The following is an 18818-nucleotide window of genomic DNA, read 5'->3' on the forward strand; positions in this document are numbered from 1 at the left end:
AGGGGTCTTGTGGTGCAGTGGTAGCTCTGGCCCAGAGAGTCCAGGGTCAAGTCTTCACTGCCCTTGTGGTGTGTAATAATGTCCAAACAGGTAGATTTTTCTTGAAAAGACTTATTAACTACTCAGAAACAAAAGGTGGACTAGGATTTTCCAGTTAGCATCAGTGGGGAGCAATAGTTAACTGGAGGCGCCTTTCCACTGGGGTGGGGATGAAAGTATTCTGGGCACACTTAGAAGTATTACCTGCTGGGGTTTAGTTGCAGCTGCAGAGGAATTTCTCCTCTCCATCGCACTGATAACCTTGCTACAAAGCTATTTTTTTTCTGGAAAATGTTGGAGAGAGGACTCCTCTATTTTGAAGTGCCTTCACCCTCACTTACCTGCCATAGCATCCTGCTGCTGCATGCAAGCTGGAAGATCTCCAATTGGCTCTCCAGTTTTGAGAGCCTGCCTGCCATCCTTAATTGGATGATGAGTTCACCTTCTCGACATTAGTTGGCAACACAAAGGGAAATTGCAATGAGTGACTGTTCCTTACACAGTGCAGGCTTTTGATTTGAGCCTGACAGTGGAATTCAGGAGCTCATGCTGATTATCCTGCCCTCATTGTTTGTGAAATGACCTGATTGTACCTTCTTTTTCGCAAATAAACCTCACAAATGTAATCTCACCTCATTTTCAGAATACTTTTACTTTAATCATTGTATCTCCACCTTAGAATCTTTATTATTCAGAATAAACAAAATGCTATAGTGCATATTAAGAATTGCTCCCATTTTGATTTCCATATTTCTGAAATTCAGTTGTCCTTCAGTAGTTGAATTTGTGTTTTGATGATTTAATTCTGAAAATTAAATTCTTTAGATGTGAAATTTGATAAAATCTGATGACGTAATTCAAAACAGGTTTGCATTCCTAGTGCAGTACTGAATTTTATTTTTCCTCCTTTACCTTGTTCATTGCCTCAGATGTCTTATATTTGCAAAGCAACAGACTTGCTTCCAATTCACTGCTAATAACCAACTTGTTTCCTTTAACTGAAGTTCTTTAACATTGTACAATTCAGTAAAGATTTTTTATTTGTTTTAGAAAATGAAGTTTTGGAAAGAAAGAAATAACATGTATTTTTAAGTTATATTTAACTCCAAGAAAATTCTCAATATACAGATTCTATGTTTAGTTGCTGCTTTGTTCAAAATATTATAAATCAATCCAGTATCTTGAAGCTCTATTTAATTGTAGTACGGAATCTTTAGAACTGAAACAAGCTTGGGGTACATTTGTCCAATAGTAATTACCTGTGTCAGAAGCAACATGTAGTCTCCATAGCAGCAGCAGCATGTAATGTCCATTGTTACCTACACTTGAGGAGGTTTTCTATTTGTGCACTTTGTCAAAAAAAAAATGAGGATGGGAGTTTTTTAGTAAATTCTAAATTAAATTCTGCTATGCAAAGTGTGTTATCTAGTACTGTACTCTCACTGCCTCAATAAGTGTCCAGAATTATTCGGGTACCACCAGGGAGATGTGTTTCCCTTCCGCTTAAGTCAGTGATCCTAAATTGTTATGGCTAAGTTAGGGATGGCGGGATGACCATGACATAGCTGGAAGTATAGAATTTTGATTTTAATAATTCCTCTTCGTCATTTGGAACTACACAGTTTTGAGATACAAAATTGCTTAGCAGATGCATAGTAGTTTTATAACAGAGTTTCAATTCACATTTGTAAATCATAAAAGCTGTTACCCAACTAGAGTTCTAAATTTACCTTGTATGGCTGAAGACATGGGTACAAATATTTAAATAGCTGCTGAAGTGGGATCAGCGATGATTGATTGATTGGCTTGCAAATGTTCTCCCCTTCTGTGTCATTTTAAAAATGGATATTTGTGGGAAGGAGAGAATGGGGAGTGATAGTTACTCACCAAAAGCACTGGAGCCAATTGAGGGCACAGCACAGATACTGTGGTTGCCCATTCCTCTTCCCCCCTTTGAGATTGAATACTTCAGAAAATGAATAAAGTCAGACCAGAAGTCAGGTGCTTCAGAGCACATTTCTAGCCATTCCAGTTGACCACAGAGGCAGCAAGTGATTTTCTCTCCAAGTGGCCTGCAGGTGTGACACAGAAACTGTCCCCACATGTTCAGTCTTCAGAAATCACTTTCATCACTGCTTTCCAACCTGCATCAGTAGCTCCCACCTCCAACTGTAGAGCTGCAGATCTGTAATTGATGAATGATATCCTGTTGACCCTCCAGCCTTGGAAGCCTCCTCACCATCTTCAAGGTAGAGGCCATGCAAGCATCCCAGACACTGAACAATTTATTTTTTTAAAAATTGCTCTGCCCAGAAGGACACAATTGAAACTGAAGTTTCATTCCTGCAAGTGGTAAATTGTTCTTAGAGGTTTCATGTTCTGAATGATCTTTCTCGTTTTTGCGTGTTGTCTCTTGCTTTTAATTAAATCTTTCTCTCCTCCTTTTACTTTTCTTTATATACCAGATTTGACTCTAATTTACTCCTCCCCAATCCTTAAACTGCATTGATTAAGGAGATAGATGTTGGTTCTATTTTTTCACAAGGGTCCCAAATGTCTCATTGACTTGTCCCATCTTATCAGTTCGCACTTCTAACAATTGATATACAATTTTTTTGCCATGGAAAATGAGGGAAGACACCTGACTACAGAACAGCTGTGAGATGCTCTGTCACAGTGCACCATAAAATATATTCATACGATACATTTGTGTGCAGCAATGCTGGTGATAATAACAGGGTCATTAGAAAATTAAATCTAATGATCTGACCTTGAGGGCCAGTGTCCGATTCAGCTCGTTGCTTTTGGATATATGTATGCCCTTCAACTGCCTGAGGTCACAGACCCATCTATCCATTTAAGTGATAAGGAAGATGGCCTCTCACTTCTATTTTAATAAACATGTTTCAAGACAAGCTAAAGCACAGTTTTTATGAACGGGTTCTTAGTATGTGAGATAAAAATATGACTGTGACAGTGTTCAGATTGCACAATATAAGACCATTTAGTCTCTTGAGCCTGTTACACCATTCAATTATGATCATGCCCAGGTTGTAACCTCATGCCATGCAGCTACTCTCGCCTTTGTTTCAAGTTGTAAAAATTTTAGCAAGTGGAAAGGAGCACCAAGTATTGGGGGTCAGAGATAAAGAAAGGAAGAAGCATGGATGTTTCAATATTTGAAGCATACTGAAGCCAAATACATATCTATATTTTATTGGCAATAGGTTAATGTTAATTACGCACTCCTATGAAATAGATAATTAAACTTAATTCATATGAGATAGTGCTGAAGTCATAAAGGGTTGCATTATGCCAATTTTTGGCAGTTTCTTTGAGTGAGATTTATGGTGCCCAGTCCACTTTGGCTCATGTTGACATTTCTTATGCAATCTTCCACTCTTCATCTCATTAATTATACAACTGGTCTCTTGAGTACCCATCTCGTAGAATCGTGGTAGGAGAGGCTGAAATGCACAAAACTGCTGGGTCTTAGCCACGTTCCTGAAACTAACCAGATTAAAACTGCAGCTCCACAGCACTTCACATACTATAACCTAGGGACTCCCTTTTGCACTGTAATGGAGATGTTGGTTTATTCCTGCCTGCCAGCAAAGAAGGCCACACCACCTTACCCAGCCAGCCTGCACCAAAATAACACCCTGGTTAAAATGCAATGTACTGCAGTCAGGCAGAACATCAATGATCTTCTGCGCTCTGCAAGTGTAAGTGTAATCTCCTTCTGCTACTGCACGCTCACTTACTGAGCCACCAGTCATTCTAATTCTGCCACTGCGCACTCATCTCTCCAAAGCTCATAAAGTAGAATTATTTCATGCATCGTGTCCACTCAAAAGCTCTTGCCCACTTCATTCACCCAAACTACAACTTACTCCTGTCCTCTGTGCTGCCTACTTACTCACTGGGAACGCTGTATCACCTCTAGTTCTGCATTACTACAACCTGCTCTTCCATCCACTGTCATCGTATTCAGGCTCTTCCTTTGACTCACAATAGGAAATAATAGCCCACTGCCCAGGCTGATGACTCCACAGTATTCCGACTGTAATCCTTGGACTGATTCGAACCTGATCTGCAAGACTGACCATGGCTAATTCCTGCATGAAATCAGACTGGCTGTGACATTATCCCCTGACTAACTATGTTCTCTCTGACTAAGCATTGCTCCCTTTGACATTCAGCCATGGCCTTTTGCTCGAAGCACATACAGTGAGTTTGCCACATAAGCCGATGGCACATGCTGAAAGTGTGAAATTGACACAACACAATGCCATACAGCAACATGTCCACCTCCTTGACTGTTCAGGACTCTGAACCGTGATAAGCTGTACCTCTCCACCTGCACCAAAAGGCCATGCAAGCCACTGAGCCTGGCTGTTTCCAAGTAAGCACAGTAAATGAGTGATAAATATGAACCTAAGAGCAAAAGATGCATCCTGTCTAGATGCATGAGATGTGTGTTTGTGCCTGCGTTTGAAGTGACCTGGCAGAAATGTTCATGTCATAAGTGTCCCTGAGCTCTAATGTGAAGTGCTGAAGGTCTGAAGTGTCTGTGAGTCGACCTGAATGGTGCTTTGTCATTGCCATCTTGCTTGGACAAAGGATAGAAGAGGATGGTATTGATGGAGAATGTAGGGATAAAAATAGAAAGTCATGGAGAAACTCAAGTCTGGCAACATCTATGAAGAGAGAAACAGAGATAAGAAGAGTCACGCTTGACTTGAAACGTTAACTCTTGTTTCTCTCTCCACAGATGCAGCCCGGCATTTTGTTTTTACTTTCAGTTTTCCAGCATCTGCAGTATTTTGCTTTTATTTGGATGTGTAGGGATGTTGCGGTAAAGACAGTTGAATATAGAAAAGAAAATCAATTGGCGAAGGAGAGGAGAATTGGGAACTGCATAGAAATGAGTCCAGTTTACCTTAGTGATGCGATCCAAATACACAGAAACAAGGCAGTTGTCGTTTATTAGTAAGATCTGTCCTCCCACCTTTTGGACCCTAAAGGAAAAATTGGAATTCTTTTTCTTGATGTCAAGAATCTGGTTTTCCCATTATTGCTGGATTTTCCCAGCTTTCTTGCCACAATGCACAAGGGAGCAGAAAAGTCTGTTCAGATGGAAGGACATGAAGTGAAAGACAGTCCAGCAGCTTTTTTCCTCACTGTAAATGCATTTATTTTTACATAGACCATGAAAAAATTAAATGTGTAGTTTTTATTTTTTTGAATTTGTTTACTGGATGTGGCTATCTATGGCCACCAATTATTGCCTGTCCCTAACTGCCCAGAGGATAGTTAAGAGTCAACTACATTAATGTGAGCCTGGAGTTATGTGTAGGCCAGACCAGGCAAAGATGACAGATTTGCTTAATGAAAGGATATTAGTGAATCAGATGGGTTTTTTTTAATGACAATGGACAGTGGGTGTCCTTAGGCTGGCATTTAATTACAGATTTTTATTGAATTCAGATTTCACCTTCCAGCCATGCTGTGGTCCCCACAACCATAGCCGGTGTTTTGGATTGCTAGTTCAATGATATTACTGGACATTGTAGAGAAAGTTATTTATAATGGAAGTATAAAAATCAGGATGGTATGTTGGACTTTACATAGGTAGTGGATTATGCCTGTGTCCCCTAGCACAAGTACCTTGCAACTTCTAAGCTGCTTCACTTGAGAACACCACTTGCTTTTGACTTTGTGTGCAAACTGTGGTAGATTGTTTGTTACATAAAAAATACGTGTCTGTGGTTCTATCAACTCATTCAATCAATGACGTTTGATATGCCATTTAAAAAAGGTAGAATAATTATGTGAATGTCGAGGTGTATTTCAGCGCTGCCATTTTTTAAAAACAAAATCAACTTGATTGTATAAAATAACCTCGGTTGAATAATGTGAATTTTGGTCAGTTGCATTGTTGAATTTTGCACACTTGTGATTCTGTGTACTCACCAACGACTGAACGCACAGATGAGCTCCTGTTGAAAAATATTGCAAATTATTACGTGACTTTCATCATTCAAAGTAGTAAGAGAAAAAGATTATGTGTATTTGTGTTCTAGTAATTTGAAGCTGATCACAATACAATGTAGCCCATATTATTCTTAAAAAAAAAAAGATTTTTCATGAAATGAGTTGAAATTCTATGATTTTTAAGTTGGTTATTCCATACCTATGTCTGTTTCATGAAGTAATGTTGACTCAATCATTGACTGAAATTACCAAATTGAAAGTAATATGCTAAATTGGCTGCAAGAGCAGGTCAGAGGCTAAGGATTCCTTTTCCTCTTTCTCTTTCTCTGTCCAAATACAAAGCCCATGTCAGGAGTGTAACAAGAGCAGGAAATGTTGAATGACTTCAGGTCTGGTATCATCTGTGGAAATTGAAACAAAAGAGTTAATGTTCTGAGTTACTTACTTGGACATTTCTCCAGCAGTTTCTGTTTGTACTTCAGATCGTTAGCATCCACGGTGTTTTGCTTTAAGGTAGGAGTGTGATGGAATACTTGACTGGTTGTAGCTGCAGCAACATTCAAGAAGCTCAACATTATACAGAAAACCTTATTGGCATCCCATCCACTTCCTTCACCATTGATACACAGTAGCAGCACTTACATACACCACCTACAAGATGCACTGCAGTAACTCACCAAGTATCCTCGACAGCGTGTACCAAGCTTGTGACCTCTCCCACCTAGAAGGACAGGAGTGGGCAGGTACATGGAAACATCATCACCTTCAAGTTCCCCTCCAAGCTACACAGCTTTCATATTTGGAAGTATTTTGCTGTTCCTTCATTTTTGCATAGTGAATGTCCTGGAACACACTCCCTAGCAGCACTGTGAATGTCCCCACACTCCAGTCTAATAAGGCAGTTCACCAACACATTCCTCAAGACATTTTGGAATGGGTATTAAATGTTAGCCCAGCTAGCAATGCTCACATCCTGTGCACAATTTTTTTAAACCCTGTAAAGGCAGTGCCCACTCTGTTTATAAGCCACTTTTACATTAATATCCTTAATTCCATCTCTGAAGGATCAAGTAACTATTCCACAGCAAAGTGGTTGGGCCTAATTTTAATTTATGCTCATCTGTTTCATGTGTTTTCATTTGGAATTAGTTGCTGATGTGTAATGGAAATTTTCAATATAGTTTGAATATAGTTTTATGATGAACCAGTAAGTGAAATTAGTAAATAATTATGGAGGAGATTTGGGCAGCAATTTATTGGAAGTTAGACTAGGCGTGTCGCAGGAAATTTCTACGAAATGAACTCTGTTACGTGAATGTTAGTGAAGGCAATTTATACACTTTATTTTGCCTCAGAACTGTTTCCAAATATGCTTTTGTGTCATTGCTGTCATCCCTAACAATTCAACACTCCTTTCCAAAGGCAGGTCTTTTTGTGTATTTCCAGTTGAATATCGAATTGATTTATGGATTTTTTTCCCACTTTTATCTCTTGATTAGTGTGATAAAATGTTACAAAGATAGTGGGAAAAAAAATAAGCAGAAGTCATTCCTTCATTAATCAACTATGATTATTGAAATTGATTTGTCTCAGCTATTGTAAAATGTAGGTGGCCTTATACAGTAAAAGTAACATTTGAGTACACATCGGTTTCCTAAGGTAGACAATATCTGTTGAACCGCCTTTATTCTCTCAAATCCTTTTCCCATCCCAACAAATGCCCCTCCAATTCACCTCATTCTATTTTTGAGTCTTCTCTTTCTCTGTTCCAATTCCTCGTATTCTTACAACTGTACCTGTGCATAGATTTACTTTTCTCCCTTGACGCCAAATCCACTAAAACCGGTGACCTTTGAATCTTTGAATTTTGACCCCATACTTGTGAATATTTTAAATTGTACACTATCTTCAGACATAGTTCTCCTCAATTTTAAAACTGCTGTCTTTGTCCCTATTTTCAATATTCACCCATCACCCTTCTCTCCCTCCAAACACTCCCTTCTAACCTAGCATGGTAAACCAGTGATTGTCATATTTAGAGTACTAACCCAAAAGTTCTGACTTCAAATCCAATTCTAGCAAGTTTTGAACTTGAATCAAATAAATCTAGCTACTTATGGACTGGCATCAGAAAAAAAAAGAAAGCTGTTTATTTTTACTACATTTTATTAAAGAGTTTCAAGAAATAAAAACCTATCATATACTGAAACAAAAACAGAAATTACTGGGGAAACTCAGCTGGTCTAGCAGCAACTATGGAGGGAAAGCAGAGTTAAGGTGCTGAATTGTCAGTGTTGCTTACTTCTCAAGAACCAAATAAAATAATTTCTTGTCTTTCCTATTTATAGTCTGTAAATATGTTTCTCACTCTTATTGAACTCTCCTAACTCCTTTTCCAAACTCCAGTCAGGTTCCTGGTCCTTTCAAAACACTAAAATGGCCCTAATCAGTGCTGCAGATCTTATTCTGTGTGACTGGGAGCATGGTGCAATACTCCACTTTATCCTGCTCAACCTCACTGTGGCTTTCAATGCAATTGTTCAGCCCATCCTCCAAAAACCTTTTTAAATTCTCCTATTTGGTACCATGATGTTTGTCTCTATTGGTGTAAACAGAATGTATGTATCAGCATTCCCTAAGGATCAATCCTTAACTTCCCCCATGTCTTTCCCAGTTGTATGCTGCTCCCTGGCAATATCATCAAGAGACATGGGATCAGTTTCCACATGTATGCTGATAGCATTCAGCTATATCTCTACACTGCCTCTGGGCTGTTAGACTACTTGTCTGTTTTGGCATTGTGAATGATCAGTTGTTTTCTCCAGCTAAACATTGGTAAGATTGAAGCCAACAGATTCTGTTTCCTTGAGCAGTATGGGCAATGGTGAGAGAGTTAATATGACAGAAATGGTTTAATCGGATTCTCGTTGTCAAGAGAAAAAGTTCCCGATTTTTTCCCCTTGGGTTTAAAGGGTGAATTCTGAGTCTTGACAAATAACTTTATTTCCATGCATTTGCATCCTATTATTGACTCATCTCACCTCATTTCTCTGCAGTTGTTAATTGTCCCATTCCCACCAAGAAAGTAAATAGTGCCAGTTCCAGACATAAAAGTCAGAGAAATTACCTGGTGGCAGTAGTTCACTGCTTTCTTCATCAAACCTTTTGTCAACTCTGTCTTCACAATAATGTGCCTGTATGCTCCAGGACACACTGCTGTTACATCCTTCATCAAAGTAAGTGGTCATTGCCAAACCAATGCCCTCACCGCATCATTGCAGCAGCTTTCTGACCCACTCTAACACAGTGGCATTCCTTCATGACTTCACTTTGCAACTCACGAACACTTGAAACTTGGATGCTTCTGCTAGATCACTTTAACTGCAGAGGCACACACTCATCTTATGAATCCACTGGATCTCAGCCATCATTCTTACTGCTCTCACACTTTGAGTATACTTTGAGGCTAGCAGCCTCTGTGGCAAGCTTTTTTTTTTACTGTAGCGGGTAGGACGGGCAACTTGTCGCAGTCCAGAGCACTGAATAGACAAAGAGGTGGGCATATTACTGAATGACACCATGCTACATAGATGTTAAACTTACAGCGTGTGCCAGCAACATAAATGGCAAATACACTCCATGTGCCTTAACTGATTGGTCATGCCTTAAAATGAAAGGGCGGCAGTCCTTAATGGGTTCAAGAAGGTGACTTGCATGAAAGTTAATGAAGGCAATTTTATATATTTTACTTCGCATCAAAGCTGTTTGCAAATAAGACTTTGTCTCAGCTTGTCAAGGGAATCATCCGATTCCAGTCGAGCTGGTGGGCCAGTTTTTTTCTGCCAGGAAATAACAGGAGGGAGGTAGCATAATGGAACATCAGCTGTTGGTGACTCGTGAGCAGGAGATGTGATAAAGTATTCCTAATGAGTGAATAGGAAGCATAAGACGGCAAGAAGGGTAATTTGGGAATTTGAGGTGGGTGAAAGCCATTGAGTTGTCAAGATGCATGGAATAATGAGAGTTGTGGTCCATGAACCCTGGTGAAATGAGTTCACAGTGGCACAGTCAGAGACAGTGGTGGCCCTATGAATGTGAGATAGTAGAGCGAAGCTGGTGGCACTTACTTTTGCGTAGTGCAGAAGGTCATTGATTTCTGCCTGCAATGCTGTGCATTACATTTTACCCAAGACAGTGCACTGACCTGGGGCACTATCTTGGTCCAAGCTAGCTGAGTCTTGTGGTGTGACCTCCTTTACCGATCAGCAGGAATAAGCTCTGCTCACCTTTCCACCACAGTGTCTACCAGCACCTCCAGGTCCCTATGGGTGAACTGAGGAGTTAATTTGCATTTCCTTCAGGATAACAGTGCAGGACCATAGTGTGAAGAACGGGTCCTGGCGTCTGCATCTGAAGTAGCTGTGGTTTTAAATATGGTGCTAGTGGTGTGATCGCCGTAAAGTGTGAACAGCAGCAAGTACCTACGCCTCTCCTGACTCGTGATACTATAACACGGGTGCTGGAGAGGCCTTTTGCATCCAGCTGAAAAGCAGATGATTGATGAGGAAAATCACAGGGGCCATGGCACATGTGGTGCCATGAATCTTATTGAAGAAAATATTCGGTCAGAAATGAGAGAATTCAGCCAATTGTCTTTGCCACATACCTCAAACTCTTTTCCGTTGTGAACGTGTTCTTCTTTTTCTTGGTCACTGATGAAGCTGACTCAGACTGCTTGCAATCGGAGTCTCTGGAGCTAATCTCTGTTCTCGTATTTTCTTTAGCAATAAGATTGCCGGCTTCCTCATCCTACCATCACTTCCACCCTTAATTCAACTCATCTGCTGCATAAATTTGCTTTCCTGCCTGATCTCCCTTCCATTGCCCATCATAGGTTTCAGCTCTTTCCTGCTTTTCTCCTTTCCTGCACCACATCACTCTCTCCCATAAACATTGCCCTCCTTTTGTTCCATCATTCGCAGCCATGCCTTCAACTGTCTAGACCTTATGTTCCAGCATTCCTTCCATAGATATTATAGTACAGCAATGTTTCCTTATTACAGTAGTGATCACACTAGTTCAGAAGTGCTTCATTGGTTTTAAAGTGCTTTGAGACTTCCAATGGTCATGAAAAGAATTTAATAAGAGCAAGTCTGTCTCTTTTTTTTCAAATCCTCTTGTCTCTCAAAGCAGGAGCAAAATACTGTGGATGCTGGAAATACATAACAGGCATGCCTGTCATAGAGAAGGAAACAGTTTTCATCAGAACTGGAAGAAAGCTAGTGATGTAATAGGTTTTGAGTAAGTGCAGAGACAGGGAAAGTGGGAAGAGCAAATGGGAAAGTTTGGGGTGATCTGAAGGCAAGAGACTTTACATGTTGTGAGGCAAAAGGAGATTGTAATGGGGCAAGTAAAGAAGCAAAGAAATGTCTATAGCAAGTGTAAATGGGAAAGCAGAAAAATCTATCGCCCAGTTGCCGTCCAAACAAAAAGGGGAGCAGAGTTTGTGACTTAAAATTGTTGAATTTGAAGTTGAGTCTGGAAGGCTGTATTGTGCCTCATCTATTCTTGGAGCTTCTGTTGAGCCTCAATGAAGATGTGTAGGAGACGGAGAACAGGGAGATCTGAGTGGGAGTCGTGTCATGAATTAAAAAGACTGCCAACTGGAAGCTAAGGGTCAAGCTTATAGGCAGATTGAATGTGTTCTACAAAGTTATAAATGATAATCTAATGTGTTTGGTCCAGTATAGAGTAGACCATACTGCAAATAGTAAATACAGCACACAAAACTTAAAAAAAAAATGTAAATCAAATCATTATTTCACCTGGAATGATGTTTCAGGCCTTAGACAAAGGACAAATTGGAAGGAAAAGGTATTCCATCACCTACCCTTGTAGATATTTTCCAATCGATCTGTTGAGGGATGTTATCTCCTACCTCTGGAGTAGGTGTGACTTGAACCTGGGCTTTCTGGCCTAGAGATACCACTGTGCCATGAGCCCTTTCACCAGTGTTTGCATGGAAAACTACCATGGAAAGGAAAAAGGAATGTTGAGGTGATTTTCTTATATATACTGTATATATTTTCCATCATGGGATATGGGTATTATGGGCTGGACCAGCATTTATTACCTGTGAGCTGAATGCTTGCTAGAACATTTCAGAGGGCAGTTAAGTATCAATCATATTGATGTGAATCTGGAGTCACATGTGGGCTAGATCAAGTAGAGATGACAGATTGCTTTCCTTAAAGGCCATCAGTGAACGAGATGGGAGTTTACCACAGTTGACATTCGCCCTTAGAACTAAATCAAGATTTTGCTTTTGATTTTGCTTGAATTCCAATTTCACCATCTGTCATGGTGGGACTCAAACTCATGACCCCAGAACATTTGTCAGGGATTCTAGATTACTAATCCAGTAAAATTACTACTATGCCACTGTCTCCCCACAAGAGTTTGAGGAGTGGTAAGGGAATCACTAACGAATTAGTCCCTTCTAATGATGAAAGATAAGTGGGAGTTGTGGGGGCAGGAGGGAGATGATGTGTTTGGTGGTGGCATCACATGAGACATAGCAGAGGATTTGTAGAACGTGAGGTTGGTAACTTAAGAGATGAAGACAAGAGAGACTGTACTGTATGTTTTGGGGGTGGCGTAGGAGTGTTGCAAGTAAACGTATGGGAAATGGAATGGACATTGATGAGGGCCATGTTAACCACAGTGGTGGGATGGATGGAAGTGGAGTGAATCTTCGCTTGAAGGGAAAAAAAAGGTTATACCTATCATCGAGATCAGATAGGATAGACAAACAAGGAGCTGGAGTAATCCTCTTTGGAAGCAAGATGGGAGTTAATAAGCTTGTAACAAATAAATAATGGTCATCATTCTATTTTCTTTCTTAAAAATAGTCTTCATCACATATGTCTTTGAACAAACTTTGGTCACCCTTCCTAAGATCTCTTGATATATGCTGAGTTAGCTGAGCAGAGCTGGGATGACATTAAGGTGCTGGAATTGGATTCAGTGTCCTTGGGCGAGGGAAAGAAAAATCAGCGTTCCTGATTGCTACTCAAGGATCCGTGCTGAAAAAATGTGCACGTGAGGATATAGGATTAGGTTTAGCTGTGGGGCCTTTATGGTTGAATAGTTTGTGACATTTGCAATACATGCTCACACATCAAGAGTAACTGCTTGGGCAAAGCGGTGGATGTTACTGACATCTATAAAACTGTATCCCGGTAGAAGTTACAACTTCTGAGATAATGAATAAGCATTCTTCAAGGTTCATTATGTAGTGACTCCTTGAATAACAGTCCTGTTGTAATTCTCCTAGCTATTCTCCTAGTTCCATAAAAGACCATGCTTTCCAATCATCTTATTCATTTCTTTAGTTTAATAGTTGTAGATTCTACACTGCATTGTAACTTGCAGTGTTATAGCATCAAAACATAATTTTTCTTTGATCTATGCTGCATGTCTCAAGGCAGCATGGGAAACCAGTATGGTAACATGAAATCGTGCGCACTGCTGTCTTTGAGTGTCTGTGATGGTGGATTTATTAGCAACACCTAGCATGAGCCGTGCCCACCAGAATCACCGCTAGCAAATGATTCTATCTGTCTGTGCAATAAATATACCAGCGATATGTCAGTGTTTTTGTGATATTGAGACTGGCTTATGTAAGCACACAATCCAATTATTTTATTTCTTTTCATTTCTATTCTTGTTCCATCATTTTGGCTGTTTTCTTTGCTTGCTTACTAGGCTCATTTGGATGTATTCAAAAGCTTACTGTACAAGAAGGCTACGTATTTTGGGGCTATTGAAACCCCTTTCAAACAATGCACAGATCAGAAATGTTTGTTAATTTGGACCTTGACCTCTAGTTGGGGAGTTTACATCTGATACGAAATCTCAGTAAGTACAGTGAATTATAAATGTTGCTTTTTGTCAAAGGAGTGCTTAAGGGTAGATGCAGGCTATTTCCTTGTTAAACCTGATGATCAGTAGTTTAGATATTTTATCATGCTCAATACACATTAGCCGAGATTATGCTTGAAGTGGACACAATATTCCCAAGTAACCGAGTGAAAGATGTCAACCAAAATGCAGTGCTGTATGGTTTTGTATTAATTGTGCTGATTGACCGATAACTTCAATTTAATTACCACATAAGAAATATTGTCATTTCAACCTATATAGTGAGAGTCTATTTACAATCCCTCAATCTAAAACACATCCTTCCCAACTGGTGGGAATATGTGACTGATATCTACCCCGGTTAGAATAGATTGTGCTCATTTATCTGCTCATTGTAAATACTTGTCCAACAAGCATAATTATCATTATTGTTTACTTATAATACTTCCAAGATGGCGGTCAATTGGGGTGGTTACACAGACATTCATTAAGGCACTCATTAAACAACATTGTATTTTCTATTATGTACACAGTTCTAATAAGTGTTTTCAATTCTATCTTTAATGGCACTGTAATACATTTTAAATTATTCTTAGTATTATCTACACTTTTTTTAATTAACAGTGCTAATTCACCATTAAGCCTATATTGTAGTTAAGAAAACAAGCCTAGACAATGAAACTTCAGTTTCATGACAGCACTGTTTTGCAATTTGTTTATTACATAGCAGCTTAACATTCATAATTGTGGTGAAAATTGGCTGTTAAGAACTTGTTACATTTTTTTTAACATGGTGGTTTATTGAGCATAGTTACTTAATAAGCATCTTTAGTATTGTAAATCGATGAAAGCAGTAATGAGTCTGATGAGAATGAATTTCAATTACTGTGCTCCCCTAGCATAAAATTCTTTTTTGATGTGGTGGAATCCAGCTACAAGGCATCACGAGAACAGCCACCTCTGTGTTTCCTTTCAGCTGTTTCATAATGAATAGTGAATTGTGCAAACGGCAGTCCAATTTACGTGGTGGGAAATTGGATGGACATACTGGAGGCACAGTCATGTTTGCTTAAAAACAGCAAAGAATACAGAGATTAATAGTACTAAATAAGGTCAGCTTTGTGTTGTTTGCTCTCTGAGCCAGGGTAGTGAAAATATTACTTTGAGTTTGCAAGAAAAAAGCTTGTTAATCCTAGAAAATAATTCTAAACATTGCTCACTGTAATACAGGAAATTCTTACAGCCCATCGTGAATGATTTTTTTTTTAAAGTTAACTTTGTGGCTAATTTTTGCATGCTTTGCTGGAGATTGGCATTAACAAAGCATAAAGAATGTGCTGTAAAATGTTGTAGGTTTTTATCATTGTGCAGAAAGCTCGACCACCAAGCGCCGTTAAATTATACAAAAGTGCATTCTTTTTGAGCCTTTTGAGGTGCTAATCAGTGGAATGTGAGCCGAGGCCCTCGAGCCAGTCAGAAACTATTTCATTATTGGGATGTTGTGTAATCAAAGTGTGCCAAAAATGCTGCTGTAGACTTTCTACAGAGTTCTTCTCCAAACTAACAGCAGAAATGTGATTTTTGTTTTGTGTATTTGTGTGTTTGATATTCCTGGCAAAAAGTAGCTTTAAGAAAAGAGAATAAATAGCCTGCTTACTGGAACGGTGCACGTGGAGGTGACAGTTTTTCTTGCGTGCAATATTAGATATTCAACCTGAACCTCGACACCCTCCACAAAAAGGAATTCAGCACCCAGTCCCACCCAGCAATAACTAGGGTTCCCTTTCCGACAACAGGCCTCCGCTTTTCCTGCTGCAGAATGAACTTTGCTCCTCTTGTGCAGAACGCAGTGCAACATGCGTAGTTAGTTTCTGGATTCTTTTACATGAGCTGAGAGGCTGCTCTAATGCTGCCAGAAGCTCAGAAATCAATTCCAACAGTTGACTGTCTTGGGATGATTTGGGAGTATGCACGCGACAAGAATAAGAGTCCAACACTAAATTAATAATCCACCAGTGCCTCCACTACAGACCACTTGGCTACCCCTTTGTTTGTTTAAATGTTTATAGTCTCACTGATGTGAAGGAGAGAATTTTGCACATGGGTAATACTTGTGTCCATAACTTGAAATGTTTGCAGTGAAGCTAGACTTGCAAACGGTTATGCTTTGTCCATATCCACAGAGAATGGGCAGAGCCCGTCAGCTATGGTTCAAGCTATGGTTGAATAGTTTCAAGTCAGTCATTGTGCTTCGTTTAATTTTCTGTTTCCATTTCATTTAGCATTTGATGTTGTGGGATTGCAATTGTACCTGCTATAAACACACATTTACAGAGAAAGGCTTCTGTGATTGTTGGAGGTGCCTCTTTATGCAAATGAAAAGGAATAGAAATTAAGTAATTTGCTCCAAGATGTAATGTAATCTGCAAATGCAAGGTGTGAAAGTGTGATTTAAAAGGAATGCTCTTCTGCCTGAATTTAAATTAGAATCTATTAGCGTAAGAATGCAACTTCCAGTTACATTCTTCTTAATTAAAATTGAGGTAGAGGTGGATTGGTGAAGCCGCGGATCAGATAAATGCCAATGGCACAGGGTTCGGTCACCATTCTGTCTGAAAGATTTGAAGCCTCCTTCCTCACCCTATCAATTGTAGAAATCATGGCACTTTGTTATGGCTTGGCATATAATTGCGGAGAACCTTCCTTCTAGCAGAAAGAAGAAAAGGTGTGGTATTTTTGCATTCAATTTTGATCAATTAGCCAACTTTCTTGAATGCTGTCTGCCTAACTTTCTAGCCCCCATTTATAAGAATCAAGGCACACGGCCAAGTGAGTATTTGCTGATGTGCTAGAGATTCAGATTTCAATTTAAAGAAGTCTGTTGGTCAGTGACATAAAATAGCAATCATTTGAAGATGTGGACCATGAGAATCATGAAACAAATTTTGTCAGGCAACATGGCTAATAGTGAACTGTGACTGTTTCTAATTATTTAATTGCAAGTATTAATTACAGATAAAGTGTTCGAGATGTTGACAAAATTGAAACTGAAGTTTATGTATTCTGTTTATGCATTTGTTTAAGGAGAGATTTTCCAATGGCTATGGTACATTAAAATTCAAGAAGTATTGCCAACAAAATTACTTTGTAACAAAATCGCTGACATTTAAGCTGGTTATTGTTCCAAACTCGCAATGGTTTTAGGTTCTAGCGTCAAAATTAAAATTGATGTTTAGTGTAAAAGTGCTATATTTAGAATATTGTCACGTTTAAAATGGCAAATATTGAAACTTTATTTTCAGTATGCTTCTTTCTTTGTAACTTTTAATGGTTGGATATGATATTGTTTCAACCTTGCTCCTCTGAAATACTGGTCTTCTATTCCCTCCCTATTGATTCTTGCATTTTTTCAGCCAGAGAACATTTTCAACGTTCGTATTTTCATACATTTCTTCAGTGGTAAGTTGGAACCATGACAAAGGTGCCAGCTATATTGTGATTTTCTTTGAATTAAACCCTGTAAATTAACACAATTAGCAAAGCATCATCCTGTTAATTAGCTCCCGATGTCTCGTGCAATGGTTTGCTAATGCCAGAGAGGGTGTCAGATGGGAATCGACATGCTGTTCTGTTACCAGGCAAACAGTATGTTGCATTTGTTTAGTGGAACAAGGCTACAGCAGTCGCATCTGATGCCTCATCCAGGCTGTGAACAGCTAAAGAGGGGGAGGAGATGAGGAAGGGGGTGGGAGCTGTTTTTTAAAAAAAGACAGTAATAACTCAGAGTGGAGCAGTGCCACAGATGCTTCAATTCAACTGGGCCTCCCCCTTATCACAGAATCTGTGCCAGAGGGTACTGGACTGTTTGTGAAAAATCACTTTTTGTAATATGATCGAGATTAAGGAAGCCTGTTGATACAGCTGCACCAAAACACTAATGTGTACCATGCTCAGGTAAGACTTGGAAAGAGTTAGCTGATGCTTCCGCTAGTCTCTCTCTATGTATTTCAGGATTTGGGGAAATGCAATATAACATGCCACAGATTGTCACAGATATAATGTAACTTTAAATATCTCTGCTCAGCTTGATAAATAGTGTTTGAGTTTGTGTGAGAACGGCAGGATTAGGCTACCCAGTGCCTTTTGTACCCTGAAGGCTGCTAAAGAAAGAGGACTGGCAGACAAGTGACGCTTGTTTTTTCAGAGCTTCGACAACAGGACTAAGAAGCAAAAGGGCCAGTTGTAATTCATGCCGAGTTGTAGGCTTTGTGTGATGAAAGCGATGGAGCGCTGCCTGGGAGATTGCTTTGCTGCACTCTGTGAAGCAGATTTGAAACTGTCTCAGACCACTCAGATGAGAGTTGGATTATAGAATGACCTGAAATGTCTGTGTCATATTGTTCTGCACAGGGTGCATTATACCGCACTAACTAGGTGTTCAGTATAAAATCAGAAAGGTATCCTAGAAGTGATATGTCAGCTGTGTCTCATATTTTATATTAAAAAAGAAAACAGAAACTGTACTGAGAAGCAACCAACAAATGCAGTATCTCTGAAATCTGTTCAGTCATAGGGTCTGTTGTGGAATGGAGTAATGAGAGTTGTTTTTACAAATTAAAAAGACAAATGTAATGTTAGCCTTGTATTCCAATTTGCCACAATGATTTTGCATTGTTTTTATATATACAATGGTTATGATAGGCTAGATTTGGACTACACAGCAATCATTAGCTAATGATACTTGTATTGCAATTGTTTGCTGTAAATTTATCGTATCATGTAAAAAGGTTGTTCAAATATAAAGTAGTTTAAAGCTAGATGCAATTTAAAAATGACTAGTATCCAGGTTATTCATTCTC

General features: G+C 39.3%; 1 protein-coding gene across 1 annotated transcript in view; it reads left to right on the forward strand.

Annotated features, from left to right (window-relative positions):
* Positions 1-18818, forward strand: part of fign (fidgetin) — a 50485-nt gene that overhangs the window by 24480 nt on the left and 7187 nt on the right. The window lies entirely within an intron of this gene.

Source organism: Rhincodon typus, chromosome 7 (genome assembly GCF_021869965.1).
Source record: "Rhincodon typus isolate 14 chromosome 7, sRhiTyp1.1, whole genome shotgun sequence".
Lineage (NCBI taxonomy): Eukaryota > Metazoa > Chordata > Chondrichthyes > Orectolobiformes > Rhincodontidae > Rhincodon > Rhincodon typus.